The following is a 17651-nucleotide window of genomic DNA, read 5'->3' on the forward strand; positions in this document are numbered from 1 at the left end:
AATGTGTTTGCCATCAACAATGAAACAGTGGGCACTTGACAACACACAATATATTAACCTAAGAATGATTAGGGGGTTTGAGTGTAATGTGTATAATACCTATAGAAGAATTGTTGCTTTCTATTATTACAGCAATTTTTCCTATTAAGAGCACTGGTTCACAAATTATACAAAGCTAAGAGGATGCTATGATTTTGAGATCCTTCTTAATCAGAGCTCAAATTAGAAATATTTCAGATCTTTGCAGCTATATCTGGACAGGTTCCATAGGTCAGAATTTGTTACAACATACAGTGGGATGTTGTATAGTAGTGCAGATTTCAATCATCACCTGCAATCTTTTGATGCATACAATTCTCAAATAATAAACACAAATGAGGTTATCATGTATCTTCTTCAGCAAAAATTTAAAAATTGCAGCATTGGGTGCTTTAATAGGATAATAAAATCATAGAATATATTTACAGAATGTGAGTGCGGGAAACCACTAAGCTGCATGCCTCTGCTGTTGAGATAGCCCAGCCTAACATGTAATATTGTTTGCATGTTGATTCAAGATGCAAACATTTTTTGAAAAAAGAGATATTTCCAGATACATCAAATCCAAATCTCTTGTTCCAGAATTTAAATTGGGATTCTCAAAATTGTAAAATATATTGTGTGCTCCATAATGCTTACATAATTTGTGGAGAGCCTGTTTCTGGTGCACAGGGTCTAGCTTCTGGTCTAGAAAATTACAAAATATGGTTTTGCAATCTAAGTTATACAGGGCAATCACACAAATATTTCCAATCAATTTTGTGATGACTGTGCAGAAGAAGTATCTGTATGTTTATATGTGAAGTATTGCATGCTATATTCTCTATGGCATTTTGGGCATATTTTTGTGACTATTCTGCTTTTATCTGGATTTTGGTGCCTATCCCAATTGGGGCTGGATATATTCTTATTGCATTGATTACAATATTTTTGATTCGGTATTTTTGTTGATGGTTTATTATATATATTTCCTGGGCTTCAATTCAAAATTCTATACTGGATAAAAATATCAGTTGGGTTCAGCACTGTGCTTTGTGTGTGTATATGTGTGTGTATATGTGTGTGTGTGTTAATATTTTTGGCTTTGGTATTTATATAAAATTTCTTGGGGGTCAAATCAAAACTCCATACTGGATAATAATTTGTTGCACAGCATGATGCAATATAAATAAACCAGAAATAGGCCACAACTTGGCCACAAGTGGACCGGAAGTGGACCGGAAGTGGACCGGAAGTGGACCGGAAGTAAACCGGAAGTGGACCGGAAGTGGACCGGAAGTGGACCGGAAGTGGACCGGAAGTAAATATGTGTGTGTGGGTGGGTGTGGGTGGGTGTGGGTGTATGTGTGTGTGTCGTGGCCTAGTTTTAAGTGTGGGCAAAAAAAAATATCAAGAGGGGCATATTTTTGACAAGTTTATGGACAACAATCTCACAGAAATGCCTTTTGTAAGTATAGGCACATCAATCTGAGGGGTCTCTTCCTTTCTGAGAGGGCTTTTTTACAAAAATCTTGGATTAGAGGGGGTTCCACACTTGAGCAAAAAGCTCATATGGGCATGTTGAGCTAGGTTTAAGTGTAGACAATTCTGCTTGAGGGGAGCTCTTCCTTTCTTGAGCTGGTTATATCACCAATCCCACTACTTCCACGAGTATCAAATTTGCTGCTGCGGGAAACGCGTCTCCGCTTTCTTTCTTCACCACGTCGAATTGAAGGTAGAGGTCCGCTCTGTGAGGATGAACGAACCCGTCGCCTACGTCCACGTCGTATTCGATCTCCCGGTTCGCTTCGTTCAAATTTGCGAACGTGCGACGGTTGGGAGGGAAAGATTGCAACTCGTAACTTTCGATTTGCTCCATTTTCACTATGCGTGTTATTTATTATACGTTGATCTCCACGATGGCAGTGGTCGTTGCACCTGCGAAATCCAACACCTCTCCTTTCTCGTTCGTGACCACCAACTCTATGTCGTCTATGCGGTTGCGACATACTGGAAAATAGATCGGCGAAGAGGGTGTGTAGATGATCGGTTCCATGAATTCGGAACTGGGTTTGAACGTGGCTATGATTCCCGTCTGCTTGTGACTTCCCAGTAACCCCCCGTCCGAAGATTTCGTGATCATGCCTTCCGCTACGTTGCAGTGAACGTTCAACGTTTCAATGGCCAAGAATTTAGGAATGTTTGCTGCCGTGTGCTTGATGCCAGCTTCGAGTTTGGTGTCGTTCTCGAAACCTAAAAGTTCTCCTAAGGTGCCCAGGTCCACGGTCTCCGTCGCGGATACGATTTCCACTCTGTGCGTGACCGAATTTTTAGAAAGGTACGTGCCTTTGGGTAATTGAGCTTGCAAAGTGGAAAGATTGTATTGACCTGGCGTGACGACGATATGTTCGCTTCCGATGCTAATTTTGTTGTTGTGCTGCGTGACGTTAGGTATGAGGTACATGCTGTAGAATGCACGCAGAGCTACGGATTTAGGATAGACGATGTCGTCGTGCAGCGTGAGTTTCAAGATCGAAGATTCGCTCGTGAGATGGAAGACGCCCATCCTGGTGATGCTGTTTCAGGTTCCACAGTGCTTTCTGGAAATCTTCGATCGTAGGCTTATTTATTTTAGAGAAAAACGCGAGCAGAGAGAAGCAGAGATGACTGCAGTTCACGTCTCCGAAATTTTGAATGCGTTCGTCGTTGTAGTATATAGAGGTTTTGTTCGTTTTCAGATAATGAAATAAATTTGTTGGTGGAACACCTCCGAAAGAATCGAAAACGAATGCTTTGTTATTGTCGTTTTTGTGGTAACATATCCAATGCGTGCCTGGATTTTCTTGACTGTCCAAGTTGACTACTCCACATTCTCTTCTTTTAACGGTTGAAGGTAACGAGTCGTACTTGAAAACGCCTCTGAAGTGTTTGATTTGTAACGGTTCGATCAGAGATTCAATATCTCGGTTGGTGAGTGCTGCTGTTTCTTTTTTTTAAACTTCCTCATCACGCCCTTCCCCCCTTTCTTCTCCATGGCCAGGTTGTGACGTTTCTGTTCTTCCAATTCCGCCTTGTTCTTCTTCGAGTCGATGAGGGTTTTCGCGATGGCGGCGCTACCCCCAGCCAAACTTCCAACGGCCCCCAATGCTGCCAGGATGGCCGGGATGCTGAATATGAAACCTCCGATCTTTTGCTGTTTCCGCGAACGCTGCAAGCGTCTCAATTGTGGAGTGCTGAGAAGTAATTTCATTCCGTGTCCTTTCGTCAAGCAAGAACGTTTCTTCTCGCGTTGTTTCTTGGTGAGTAACCCATCGAGGGCACCTAGATTTTTCAGATTGGAGTATGGTATCTGGTACACGACACCCTTGGGCTTCATGTTGATGCTCTATATATTTTTTTTTCACGGTATGTTATTTATATATATAAATGTTCTGAGATTTTTTTGTTTCCCTCTCTCGTGTAATTTTTTTTCAAGGTATGTTATTTATATATAAATGTTCTGAGGATTTTCTTTTTGTTTCGTGTAATTTTTTTTTCAAGGTATGTTATTTTATATATACTCCGCGCAGCCCCGTTACACAAATTCTATTACGTGCTTTGTTTTCTTACCAAGAAGTTCCTTTGTCCCCTTGTACACGATTCGAGTTTTGTTCTCGATTAAAATAGCTAGCTTCTCGTCGGATAACATGTTAGCGTATCGATCTGGTAAAAATAGACTGTATTGTCCGTCGAGCAACAGACGCACCTTGGGACCATACTGGGTAGAAACGATTGAACCGGAAGTTATCGTGTAAGGTTTGCCGACTTCCAATTCCTGAATTTTTACATACTCGACTGACAAATTTAGCATTTGTTTTAATGCTTGGAGATCAGTCATTTTTTTTTCACTCATATCGAAGAGAAAAAATTTCAGGGTGTTAGAGAAATTTAATTTTTTTTTTTTTACAATGTGTGTTATTTATATATACCGAAGATTATTTTTTTTTCACGATGTGTGTTATTTATATATATCAAGTTTTGACACGTATATATATTATTATTATTTTTAACAGAGGAAGAAAGTCCGTGCTTCGGAAAACGCGATGATGTGGGTTATTATATCTTCCGTCTCCTGCTTAGATTTGCGCCAATCATCCGTGTATCGTCTTCTTCCCTGCCTCGCCTCGTGCAATTCATCCAACCTATCGTTTAATTTTTCCCCTGCAGCCGAAAGAAGAGTGTCGAGATCACCGCAGCTCATGCCACTGATCTCCTGAAGACGGTCCTTGACAGCCATTTCACAAGGGATGCGAAAATCCGGCGTCGTTTTTGCTATGATTACACGTTTATTAACATCTCCGTTTACTGCGTGCTTGAATATTTTTCTAAGCAGTTCGTGCGGCAAATCAGTTATGCAAGCCATGTTGTTTTTTTTACTGTATGTTATTTATACACCCCACCCAAATTTTTGTTTCGTGTTCATGGCGATGGTGGTGCCCAGTGCTGCAACTCTTTCACCCAACGAAGCGTCTCTGCTGACGAATCTTTCGAAAGCTGCATGCTCCAATTTCTTGTCTGCTTCGTGACGTGCATCCAGATCCGTCTCCGTGGTGTTGTAGGCGATGTCGTGATCTTTGCATGCGGCGTCCAACGGATTCACACCCTTGTCTCTTCTCTCCAATCTTTTCTCGAGTTTGGTACCCGGTCCGCAGTACTGGTAGCCAGGTAGATGCATCTCGAAAGGTAACTTGTTGATGATGTCCTTCACGAGTCCCTTTCCTTCGGCCACGTTCCAGAATCTCGGAGGCAGCGTGTTGATGATTTTGATCAGGTAACCTATACCCTTGTCGTCGTTCACGATGAAGTTGGAAAGTTTCGTGCTGATCATGTCCACGATGCCAACCTTCTCGTTGTAGAAATTACGATTGCCTGCATTCTCTTCGCCGGCTATCACCAACAATCGGTCCACGAGCTTCCTCACGTCGTCCACCCAAACGAATTTTTTGGGTAACGTGTTGTAGCGTTTGACGCCGCTGCCTGTTTTGACCTGGTTCCAAATCGGTTTGATGAGATTCCTGTACTTCTCACCGCTGCTCGATTTCACCCTATTCTGCGAGGCATCGTTGTTCTAGTACAAGGCATCCGTCATGATCAAAATTTCCTTGTAACTCTGGTAATCTTCGTCGGTGTAATCTTTCGGCTGCTTTTTGGCAACGAGTTCCCACAGTCCCACCGTACCCGGATACCTGGTCCAACTATCCTTATCGCCTAAATTTACTTTAATGTCGTTGCCTTCGAAGGTCACCTTCGATTTTCCAATCTTCCACACCACACCGCCTCCTTCGTTGCTCTCCATGCTCGGATACAATCCGAACACTTCATCCTTGTCGAACTTCCCCGTGCTCAGGTAGTCTCGTGCCAAAGGTCCCAACTCGATCTTATCCGAAAACGTGCTACCTATGGCTCGACGTCGTGGTACTTCCTTCAGTTCAAACGGTGTCGAAGGAATGCTCGAAATGGGCGTGGGTACAGCGTAACTTTTAGCTGCGAGTGGTACGAGTTCGTTGATCAAATTTTTATTTTGTTCCGTGACACTTTTAATTTCTTTACCTAGACCGCTGATGGCGTCGATGACAGGTTGATCCTGACGTTTCTTCTCTTCGTAGGATCCGCGATTCTCGGATTTCCAACCTTTGAATCGCTTCACTAGATATTCCCGCAACTTGAGATTTTCGTCTTCTTGAAATTGACGTTTTGACATTTTTCTATATACGTTGAAACGTTTTTGAAACGTCGAATTCTTAGCCTATACGTTCGGTTCTCGTAGTTTTCTTGCTGTCACCCGCTTGAGACTATCCACTTTTTCTAACACACTTTTTTGTTGTAATGGTTATTTATATATGCTTGTCAGACGTTTGAAAAAAAAAACGTTTTTTCAAATTTTATTTTTTAGATTCTCGATTTTTGATTTTTTTTGGATTTTTTTCTTCTTGTTGCAAATCTGAAATTGTCCTCTTGTTAGCCTTTGAGACGTCTAGATAAACGTTTATTTTATTCCTATACTTTCCATGGTTTGCTTTTCGAGTCATGTCAATGGTCACGAATCCGAAATCGTCACTGTTCCAACAGTGGGAGCAGAATTTAGAAAATAGATTGTAATTTATGTCAGCCCCTACGTAATCATCGTGTGCGTGTTTTAAATTGGTGTGGTCTTGTCGAAACAAGCAAATGAAATTAGCATTATCGCGTAGCAGTTGTTTCGGAACCTTGGAAAAAGTTTGTGCCAGGTAGAAACAATCCAATCCTTTGTGACGTCCTCGAGTGAAAAAATTACGAATCTCGTTTTGATTTTCCAGGATCATGTCGTCGAACACCACAACGGAATTCTCGAGACAATCGTCCAGTGGAATGATTTCGGATGCGAAAGTTGCAATGCCCAGTCCCTCGTACAGTTTCATAAGTTGCTGGTATTTCGGTTGTTCGAGACTTTTCGAAAATACGTAGAGGTGTCTGTTTTCCCAGTCTAACCAATTGGGTGAGAGGATAAAATTATCAATAAGCAGTGTCGTCTTTCCGCACCCCGAAGGTCCTACGATCAGACATCGTATGCTGTCGGGGAGCAATTCGCCGTTCCTTTTCTTCGTTTGATTTTCCGAATCAGGTAGACGCTTCACGACATTCCACGCACTCATAGAATCACTTCGTTCGAATCGATCCAACTCGTTTCCGGAAGTCCCAGCCATTTCACCAAAAGTTTGTCGCCTCTCTTACGCAAAACTTTTTCGATAAGGTACGTGTCGGGGTATTTAGTTTACGAGAGTTCCTCCTCGTAGAAGCGCCCCAATAAAATTTCACCGCCACTGTCCTTTATTATATACGTGTGACGGTTCCCGGGTAAAACTCGAACCACAGTAAAAAGTTCCGTGCTCCAGTTTCGTGTGAAACCCCTGTCGAACGTTCGCTTCAATTTGCTGACCCTCACCTGGTCTCCAATTTCGTATTTAGCTTTTTTTGTCGTGGGTGTGTACTTTGGACAGTAAACGCTAGAAATTAAACGTTGCTCGTCGGACTTGGTAACGTCAGCTGGCTTCATGCCTATCGTTCTGTGCACCGTGTGATTATAGTCGTTAACGAGTTCCGGAAGAATGGTGACCCACTTGTAGCTTCCCTGAAGCGTGAAGCGTGACCACATGCGCGATTTCAGAGTGCGATTGAATCTTTCCACGATGCTGGCTTTGACGTCACTGAAGGTCGAGTAATGTCGAACGTCGTGTTTCCGAATAAACTTTTGGAATACGGTATTGTAGAATTCCTTCCCTTTGTCCGTGTGCACAAACCGAGGTCGTCTGCCGCCGCTTTCGCGAAAAATTGCCTTGAATGCTTCCGTGACGCATGTTCCTGTTTTCGCCTTCAAAGGTAGAGCCCATGCGAATTTCGAAAATGTGTCTATGACGGTGAGAAGGTACTTGTTGCCCTTGTTCAATTTATGTACGTTTTTTAACTTGCCGCTACTCATCTCAACGAGGTCGCTTTCCCAGAGGTCGTCGATGCCCTTGGTTACCACCGCTAAACGTTCGTAGTTGCGGCGTGCAGGTTTATGCAATTCTTGGACGATGGCTTGCCTAGACATTTTTTTTTCTTAGAGATTACGTTTGAAGAGAAGCACGAGCGTGATGGGATTCAAAGAGGGTGGCACCTCGCTCGTGTTTTCAATGATCAGCTTATCGCCGGCACTCACGTCGAAAACGGTAAGATCTTCGTCTTCGTGTATTTCATATATGTTGCGCGTTTCGTTCCAACGTGCCAGAGGAATGTTTCCTGCTTTCTGGACACCACGATTCGATATCAACGTCATGGTGGGAACGCTAGCTTTTCTGCCGTGAGACCAGTACGAAAATTCGTTTATCTGAATCGTGCCATCGAGGAGAAACTTGTAGTACGGATGATAAGGATGTAACATGTACAGTTTGTTACCTTCGACGAATGTGGAAATTCTCTGTTGATTGGGTACGCTGTTGATTTCGATGGCTTGCAAGGTGAACAATTTGGCGAATTTAGTGTCGACGCCGAGCAGATTACTGTGAACGTGTCCGAGTTTATTTTCGATGGGCAGCAAATGCTCGACTATGGTATCCGTTACGGCAGAAAATGACGGTTTGATTTTCACTTCCACGTTCAACTGCTTGTAGTTTTCGTTGAGTTCTTGCAACTTGGCACCGAAAGAGGCCAGCGTCGATTCCTGCGTGGATTCCAGCACTCCAACTTGATCTCTGATGTTGACGACAATGTTCTGAAGGTTCTCGACTTGATTCAATTTCGAGCTTTTCTCGGTAAGATCGTTCACGATGCTTCGCATCTGTAAACTGCGTGTGAAGATCCGTGACGCTCTGCGAAGTGGGCAACGTCGACACCAGCGAAGTAATTTCGTCTCGAATCTGTTCCACGTTTGCCGTTTCCGTTTCCAGTCGTTTCAGCATTCGAGATAATTCCTTTTCAAAGCGTGTAATTCTTTGGAGGTGGGGAGATTGGCCATCCTACTCTCGAGATCGCTCAATGAACTTTTGATGTCACTCGAATCGGATAGTGCCGTCACCGCCGTTTTCAATTTTTCCAAATCTTCGCTCGAAGGCACGCTCGTCCGTAACGATTCCAGGTCACCCTGTATGTTGTCGAGGACGTGATGAAAATGAGCAAGATTGGATTCGACGTTAAATTTTCTAAATATTCGATCTTCTGCCGAACCGTGCTTAACGTGTCCTGAATGCTCGTCAACGCACTTGCTTGAACTCTAATATTTTTAATTTCTTCGTTGATCAACTCCAGAGACGCCTGAAGCGTAGCGATGGTGGTTTGAATGTGTTCGAAATCTTGATACGCCTCCAATTGAATTTTTATGTTCGCAACGCTTTTACCGATGACCTGCAGTTCGTCTGACGATGGTAGGTTCGTCATGGTATCTTCCAAAGTTTGTAACTTGGATTTAATTTCTTCCAACGTGCTGGTGAATTCTTCTTGTAATTTGGAAACGACGACGTGCAAGCGTTCTGCATCGATATCCCTCACGACGGTTTGAAGTTCAGAGAAATTATTTTCGATTGCGGAAGTTCGTTCTTCGATTTCGAGTTTCAATTTTTCCAAATCTTCATTTTTCGATTGAAATTGCTGTAATTTGGCCAAATCATTTTGAAGCGAATCCACGCTCAACTGTATATTTTGAACGTTGTCGTAAGAAGGTACGTCGACATAATTTTTTATGAGCGTTTTCAGTTCGGAATCGATTTTCAGAATGGGGTCGAGACATTGCGTTTGGAGCGTAGCGATCTCCGACTCTAAACTTTTGTTTAAGGTCTCATGCAAAGCAATCAAATCGCTCCTCAACTTTTTAACTCGAACGTCCAACATGAGAATCTCTTCTGCGTGGTCTACACGCTTGGTGTTGCCGAAAATGTCGTTAGGCATTTTGGTTAACGGTTATTTATAATAGGATAGACGATTCGTAATTCTACGAAGAGAGGAACGAGTTTGTCGTAATCTCCGAGGAGTTCCACGTATAGACAATCTCCTGCTGAAACATCGTACGTTATGTTAGAAAGCATCTTGTCGTGCTTCATTCGAAAAATGTTCTTGCCGGTAGATATTTTGATTTCGCCTACGTTCTCGGGATTCACGGTGATCCGAAGTTTCCCGTCGATCGGAATTTCGTAGAAATGTAAATTGTTATTAAAGACGTAAAAAATCTTGCCCACATCATCATCCAATTTCGTCCAAATACTGTTGAGGTGAATAATCAGTAGACCGTTGAGTTTAGTTAACACGGAAGGTAGATCTGTCGTCGTGCGGTGTACAGTCTCCATTGTTTGCTTTCGGAAACCAAAGAGATTCATTGTCCTTGCTAGTTACTTATTGTGTATGTGAGACAGTTTAAGTTTATTTTTTTCATTTGCATTGCCTACAATTTTTACTAATTTCTAAACGATAGTGCCCCCAAGGCAACGTGTGGATTCCACAAGACAAAATACATCTTTTATCGTCATGCGGATCTAATGCTACTTTCCTAACTTTGTTTGTTGTAATCACGTGGTCTACACTTTGGATTCTTTGTTCTATACTTAGTATCGTCGATTGTGAGTAAAGGCAATCGATGTAATCGTGGAATGTGAGTTTGTTCTCCACCGTATTCTTGCACACACCTTTTGCTTTCTTCGTGACGCTACTTTCTGTTCTCACGGCATACATTTTCGAACGCAAACCCGCGAACTCGACAATAATATCACCGTTACATTCATCTTTCAGTTTACCTAGGACTTTCTTGTTGAGGGAATGAATCCCAAATCTGTTGGGTTGAGGATATGCAGAAGTATCGAAATACTCAAGCATGGAAGGATTTTTTATGTCTTCATAGAGGTTAGGTGTTTGTATGCTGTAAATGAAGCTGTCGGTGTCCGTGTACAAAAGTGACATCTTATCATTGAAGAAGGGTTTCATCACGTCGTAATGAAATTCGAACATGTAAAGTTTCGACAAGTCGAGAACCGTTGCGCCAACGTAAATTGGTTTTCTGAATTTCATCAATTTTATATCTAGATTGAAAAGTGCCAAATTCTCATTGTAAATTTTTCTCGACTTGAATCTAGGATCGGCCACCCACTTCATGCATTTATTTTTATCTGAAACCAATTTCACGTCTACATGATTCCGCACGTTTTCCATCGTCTTGCCATACACCGCGTTATTCATCAATTTAAAAAAATCTTTGTCTAAATCGGAAGTGGCAACCGTCCTATGTTGCGTGTTTGTTTCAATGTACGGTTTGAGCCACTCTGAATGTTTAAACCTGAGGACTCTTCTAATCTTCGCTACCTTAACACCCTTCCCGATCAAGAATCGGAGATTCGAGTAATGAACAACGTATCTCTTTTTCCCCTCTAGAGTCAATAAAAGCTTGCATTGATTAGAATGAGGCGAAGATTTGAACTCGGATGCCGGTGGTAAATCGCTGAACAGATCGTGTAAATGGTCGGGGAATTCGATATCCACCTCTGCGAAGAAGCCATGCTCACTATCGTCGAAATTTTCTACGTCTATTGATGCCCATTCGAATCCCCCGTAAGGAAGTTTCTGTACCATGGCATGTCCATAGAGATTATTAACGTCGGCGTAGAAGATGTAATTCGATGCTCGATTTGAATCGTAATCTTCTTTCATGTGCACGTTGTTGGCTTTTGCATATCTCTGCACACATTGTACCATCCCGCCCCGAATCCCCCTCTCGATGAAAAGTAACATGTCCACGTCCGATATCAGTTCCAGCTTGACCTTTGTCTGGAATAACATTGCCGACCACGCTAATCCCGGTAGGCTGTAGAAATACGCTGGATCTAATTTATAAATATTCGTTGCCGTTTTCCTGAACGCTTGAAAAACATCCGCGAGTATCGTTACGTCTAATTTTAAGTAGGCATCGTGGTAGTCTCCGAGTGTCCTACATTCTAATTTCTTCCACATGAGTTGCGCGTGTTGGTATTCTTCGTCCGTGATTCCTTTATCTCTGAGTCTGCTGTAAAATTCTCTTGGAGGTGGGAGAGCGTCGTCGTTAAATTTAGAATTATCACTAACATATTCGTAAGGATAAATCCCTTTACGTCTAACGAGTTCTATGTCTACGTTGGGAAAACTAGCTTTTGTAATTTTGAATTGTTCGTCTAAAAGTTTGCCGGCAAGAGCGTCCAGGCTGGCAGACAGAAATCTGTACGAATCCAGAAACCTCATCTCGATGGTATTTTTAGTCTCAGGAATCATAACTTTCTTACTTATAGAGATGTATCGTTCTTCGTTTTGAGCAAGAATATCTATTTTTTGAGCGTCGTATCCGAGTTTCCTGATTAAGGGATGAAAGTCGTAATTAGAGCCATTGTGAAAGAATATGGGTACGAATTTTGGTTTTTGGATTTTGAGGTTGCATGCATTACAGATTCCGCTTATGAAGCGACCGTCCGTATGCGAATGGTGAAACACTTTACGATTGTCGTCCGTGAAGTGGTTATCGCACACGGGACACTTGACAGTGTCGTAGTAATTTTGAAGTTCGATAGCAGATAACGGAAGCATCGGTTTCGATGTTCGCAGCATGCATCCAATTTTCCCAACCTCCTCGACCATCTTTTCGAAGAAGCGTTCGATTGCATCGGGTCCTCGGTATACGTACGGTTCATCTATTTTATCCTGTCGCACGACAACGTAACCGAAACTGTTTGGTTCGTGTAGCTGGTAAGGTGTGGTGGAAGAAACTTCGGGATCCGGATCGCAGTACGAGAGTGGTTTGAGGAACGCCTCGAAATCAGCAACGATGATGGCCGGATGTTCCAACAACGCCTTGTGCATCCTGAATTCTTCCACTTCGTTCTTTTCGGGCATCAACATTCGAACCGGTCTGTTGTTGCCGCAATATATTTTATGTTCGGCAAGTTTATCGATAGCAATCTGACGTCCAGTGTATTTTCGATAATCGACTCGTTGTCGATCGTCGAACGTGGTTAGGCATCTCGGGCAAACTTCGATGTTGTTTGCATACTTGGTAGTTTGACTTCTGACCAAACGTGATAGTGAACGAATGAGACAGTAATGGTGAACACTGTCGTTTGAAATTAGAAGAAGATTAATCACACGAGCATCGTCATCGTCAACATCGCTTATCCTGACGGGATGCACGACATGTTTATCCAACGTATAGGAATACACGTTGATGATTAAGCGTTTTCCTTCTGCATCTCGTGCTCGTGTTTCGAATTTTGATATATCAGAAATGGTCACCGGGTATTCGATGCCAGTCATTGCATTTTCCAGTTCAGGTTCATGCTGCTTGTAATGATAAACCTGTTCTGGATTATTTGACCAATGAATCGGGTGAAGTTCCGCCAACACACACCAAAGAAAACATTTATCATCTATATTTTGAATATTCAGCACAGCTTTTTTATTTTTAATATCCACTGGAAGAGGAACGTAGCTGGATGCACGAAGAGGCGAGAATTGGTTCACGTAAACGGTTAACGTGTGAGGATTTCCACACAGAGACCATCCCGACCCTTTAGCCTCGAAATCGTCGTGTTTCTTAACCAGTTCATTTGAAAGATCAGAATAAAATCCGTCCAAATTACCGACATCCGCCAAATGAAGAGCCTGGTTTTTTGTACGATGATAAAAAATACTTGTTGTACCATCGACTTTTTCGTATTCGGAAAATAGATCAACGTATACTTTTATAGAATTATTTTCCAATTTATTTTTTAGAATATTTATCACGGATGTTTTCGTTTCACGCAAGAAACTAAGAATGTCGCAGCCTGGTTCCGAAGAAAAAGAGAAATCCTGAATATGACGGTTGAATGCAGATCTAATTGTTTTCGTTCATCCGATAATTTAACTTGTTTGGAAGTGGAAGCTTCCGTTTCTGAATTATCGATTTTCCTTTTCGATGCTTGTCCGGTCAATGGTTTGCAAATTTTCAGGTGTTTACTTAAATTTGGAATGCTGATCATCTTTCCGCATCGAGCACAAGACTTAGAAGGTAACGAACGATTAATTCTCGAACCTGTTTCGCTACATCTTGCCCTGTGTACCGATAAATTGTTCCTTGAGATTAGCTTCCCACAAGTAACACATTCAGTTTTATCATTTTTACGATTGAAACTGGTGGTGGATGCCATTATGATTTCTCCAAAATCACAGAAATCAAAAAGTCTATCGATACAATTTTCAGGTATGTTATTTTATATAGAATTTCTTGGGGGTGATTACAAAACTCAAGAATTCAATCTATACTGTGAATATAATTTTCAGGTATGTTATTTTATATAGAATTTCTTGGGTGTGAATACAAAAAACTCAAGAATTCAATCTATACTGTGAATACAATTTTCAGGTATGTTATTTTATATAGAATTTCTTGGGGGTGATTACAAAACTCAAAAAATTCAATCTATACTGTGAATATAATTTCAGGTATGTTATTTTATATAGAATTTTCTTTGGGGGTGATTACAAAACTCAAAATTCAATCTATACTGTGAATATAATTTCCAGATATGTTATTTTATATAGAATTTTCTCGGGGTTCACATACGTCCCTCTACCCGAGCGTCACATGGTCGCAGTGGGGCTCTCGCCACTCCAAGTTCACGTTGAAGGGCGTGAATTCCACACCGACAAACGTCCGTTCCACCGGGTACGGAAGTCGATGTTTATCGCGGCAGCACGAATCCCCAACCGGCTGCACGGAAGCGGATCTCGCACGTGTATTTCTCGCCGGACACGCTCAACGCGCCACGTGCATTAGCAAGATCATGGCGTTGCGTAAAAACATCAAGGAAGCCAAGAATTGCGAGACGACGACCTTGCCGCCGGGCAAACTGCTCGAAATGGACGCGAAACAGAACACGGCGAAGTTGATGATGAACAGCATGTATGGTCAGATGTACGAGCTGAAAGATATTCCGGAAGAAATTCGATCTCACGTGAACCAATTTTACGTTCGAAGGCCGTACGGGAAAACCTGGGGCTCGTTCGTTTCGAAGAATCCCGCTTGCGCTTCTCTAGTTACTTTTCTATCGCGAACCATCTTATTGAAATCGCGCGACGTGGTTGAAAATTTCCCCTCGAACCCGCGTCCGCGCATGATGTACATGGACACGGATTCGCTTTTCATTCTCATGGGCAAACGTCATCAGGCTAACCTGATCGATCACCTGCACGAGCGGTTGGTTCCCGAACTGCGGGTGAAGGTCGAATTCGTGCTGAAAAACTTTTTCGCGCTGACCAAGAAAAAATACGTCGTGCAGCTGGCCGACAGCGACGAGGTGCAATTCAAAGGGTTGAGGACCGCCATAGACGTGCGAGAGAGAAATGTTTTACTCACAATCTTGAAGAAAGCATGGGGCGAATACTTCAACACGGGATATCGCACCACCGACTCGGTGGAACAGATCGTCACGAGCATCGTGTGGCCCACGGCGAAGGCTTACTTGAAGTTCGTGGAAAGGCACGCGACTCAATTCGATCTGGGGAGGAAGCTCGATCTGTCCGCCCCGTTGGCCAGTTTCAAGAGCGACTGCATCAACGCTCTGGCTTGGCGTCACGTTTTCGAGAAGGTTTTCGGAAAGGATCCGGCAGGTACTTGCGAACGATTTTTCCGAACACCGTCTGCGACGGCCACATTCTCAACGAATTCACGTGGACGATCCAGCATCGTTTCCACACGCATTACTTTCTCGGCTGGGGTCTGATCTATCGATTCTGCTGCATCATCCCGACTTTTTTCATCATACACTGCAACATCAATTATCTGGTGTTGCACTATACGGTTCTGGAAAACAAGTTGAACGTCCTGAAAGATTTGTACCAGGACGTAACCGAAACTGACGCGTTCAAAACTCAATTTCTGCGCCTCCTGAGGACGGAAAAGAGGATATCGACTCAGTACAAAACCTTCGAACGGACGATCCTGCCCGATAATTTTCGTTTCCACCAGATTGTAGAGGGTGGCGGAGATCAGCAGCAGCACCACCAGCACGTGTGGTCTTGGGCCACGTACATCGATTCTCTCAACCTGGACGCGAGCAAAGAACGCTATTTCCCCAAGAAGGATTCCGCGTTCGTTCGGGAGCGCATCGAGCGCGTGAACTGGGTAAAGATCCCCTCGCCGTGGGTCGACGTCGTGCGAACGCTTTTTTCTTACTTTCACATGAAAGATCGCAATTTCGGAACCAGGCAATTCGGAACCGAGGCAAACAACAACACCGTGAAAGCGGTCGTTTCTCCAAAGTTGGGATTCAGCTTGATCCTCGACCAGATCGACCAGCAGGAGAACGAAGCGTGCTGCTTGCTCCATTTCATCCCGGGCATTCGCATCGAATTCTCCTGCTGCGACGTACCGGACTCGTGCTGCGAATTTTGCCACACGATGTGTTTCCTGCAGACGCTGACCAACACAACCCTGACGCTCATTTCTTCGGATTTGAAAGTTATACTCGTAGGCACCGAACCTTCCTCGTTGCAACCCATCACGAACTACAGAGTGTGTAAAAAATGCCGCGCCTGGTTTAGATCGTCGTCCGATGTCGATGCTGCAAATAAAAAAAAATATGATAGGTCACTGAAGATCGTAAAAAAAAAATCGTAAGATAGGTTAAGTTATATCACGTAAGATCGTGATCGAGTAAGATGTTGGCAACACTGCGAGAAAATAAGGTTTGTGTCTTACAAGAGCAAACCATTAAGTCGAGCCCCACCGAGCCCCACTTTCGGTTGGTGAACTCTCTCCATTTGGGTCTACTACAGTTCGGTGTGCAAATAAAAAAAAATGATAGGTTAAGTTATATCACTGAAGATCGTAAAAAAAATCGTAAGATAGGTTAAGTTATATCACGTAAGATCGTGATCGAGTGAGGTGTTGGCAACACTGCGAGAAAATGGAGCTTATGCCTTACAAGAGAAAACCATTAAGTCGAGCTCCACCGAACCCCACTCCGAGCTCCACTTTCGGGCTTAGAACCCGGGCACCTGCACTACTAGTAAAGTAGGTCAAAGCACGTAGAGGCTCTCGTGTAGTTTAGCACGTAATAAAAAAAAAGGATAGGTTAAGTTATATCACGTAAGATCGTGATATACCTACAAGTGTGAGGTGGGGAAAAAAGGGAAATTTTACTAAAACATCGCTAAACGCTAAAACATCGACAAAAAATTATCAAAATATGTCAAAAACTGATATTCAATTGATAAAAAAAAGGATACAAATGCACACCTACCAAGTATGAGTGGGAAAAAAGGGAAATTTTACTAAAACATCGCTAAACGCTAAATCATCGACAAAAAATTGTCAAAATATGTCAAAAAGTGATATTCGATTGGTAAAAAACAGAGGCTACAAATGCATACCTACTAAGTATTACTTAGAAACAATCAACTTACACTACTGGCAACACACATAACGCCTTGCAAGGAAGCGAATGTCATGAGCAGGGCTCGGAAGTTGAGGAAAATCCTTTTTTTTTTCTAGTGTCTGAAGACGAGGCCCAACATAATATATGTTCATTTTGGGTCATTGTAGGCCAGAAAAGGTGGGTTTTATTTGTCCTTTTTTGCCTGTTTCAGCGTTTTTTGCCTTATTGGTCCTTTTTTAGCCTTTTTTTTAGGTCTTAACGGCTTTTTTCTTTGCAACTTCACCTTCTTTCGACTAAGTTTTTACTGCCCATTCTCAATTCGAATCATCATCAGTTCATCACCTCTTAAACATCCTTTCTGTAGTAAAGAAATAAAAATAAATAAATAAATATATTTGAACTATCCCTGAAACGAGAGAAAACATTTTTGGACTACTGAAGAAGGTACGGTACAAGGTCCTTTAATCGTAACTTGTCTGGAAGGTCGCTCTGTAAGTGGCAACGTTCTCTTGTTTTGAAGCTTTCAATTTTTTAGCACTGTGTGTTCCATACCACCAGAATTTTGTATTTTTTTATTCATTAAATATGCAATTACAACTGAAGTTATTAATTAATTTGGATCACATTAATACGTCTTTTTTTCCGTTTTTAGATCCTTTTTTAACATTTTAATGTCTTTTTATAGGTCTTTTTTTGGCAATTTATAGGTCTTCAACT

At 42.4% G+C, this 17651-nt stretch overlaps 1 protein-coding gene across 1 annotated transcript in view; it reads left to right on the forward strand.

Annotated features, from left to right (window-relative positions):
- The window catches only part of LOC145979594 (adenylate cyclase type 10-like), a 160570-nt gene that overhangs the window by 131495 nt on the left and 11424 nt on the right, over positions 1 to 17651 (forward strand). The window lies entirely within an intron of this gene.

Source organism: Lepisma saccharinum, chromosome 26, assembly GCF_977018435.1.
Source record: "Lepisma saccharinum chromosome 26, izLepSacc3.1, whole genome shotgun sequence".
In the NCBI taxonomy this organism is placed as follows: Eukaryota; Metazoa; Arthropoda; class Insecta; order Zygentoma; family Lepismatidae; genus Lepisma; species Lepisma saccharinum.